Here is an 875-nt window from a genome sequence, read left to right as displayed (position 1 = left end):
GGACTGTCTTTTTCGTGTGTGTGTGTGTGTGTGTGTGTGTGAGAGAGAGCTATTTCAGCCTGAACTGCATCATCTACAATTTCAACAATCCCACTGGGGGGGTGGGGGTTGTGTGCTCAGCAGCTTTACATCAGATTAGGAATCTGCAGTCAAAATGAGAACTGTAAAGCCAATGCGAATGACCTAATTATATAGTAAAGTCACTCCCCCTCACACATGGACCATATTGGCCCTTGCCTTTATGTATGTATGTATGCATGTGACAGCGCGAATGAATCCTAGTCAACCTTCTCCCTTTCAAGCTGTGAGGGCTCTGTATAACCGGAGCAGAGTGCCCCGTAATGGATGGTTTGGCAGTTCATTCCAGGGTCAGTCATGAGGAAGGGGGCGGGGCCACGATACCAGAAGTTAGCGCCTTAATGGTAGGCGATATGTCAGTCACGGATTGGGGAATACATGATTGGCCGTGCCACTGAAAGAAGGCGTGACGGAGGGTATTTAGGGGAAGTGGCCCTCTGGTTAAATTACAAGGATGATACGAGAAAGAATTAAAAGTACCGTGAGTGTTTCGTGTTTTGTTTGTTTGTCAGCGATTTATCATTATTTCGCTAGATGGCTAACACAAACTGGGAGCTGTCTCTGCACGCCAGCACCAAACCCTGTACTACAGTGCACCATTGTTAATCTGTGTTTGTCTTTCGCCACTCACCTGCACTAGAGCACCCACTGTCAGGAGAAGTGTCTGTGTTTGTGTTGTGTGTAATTAAAGTGTCTTATTCTTTGGGGACTGTATCCGTCCTTTTGCACAGCGCAAGACGCATTGATGTGTAGAACCCGTGCTTATCATTTAAAGTGTTGCTGACATGTAGCCCAGC

This window comes from Polyodon spathula, chromosome 39 (genome assembly GCF_017654505.1).
Source record: "Polyodon spathula isolate WHYD16114869_AA chromosome 39, ASM1765450v1, whole genome shotgun sequence".
Classification (NCBI taxonomy): Eukaryota; Metazoa; Chordata; class Actinopteri; order Acipenseriformes; family Polyodontidae; genus Polyodon; species Polyodon spathula.
This window is presented reverse-complemented; position numbering follows the sequence as displayed.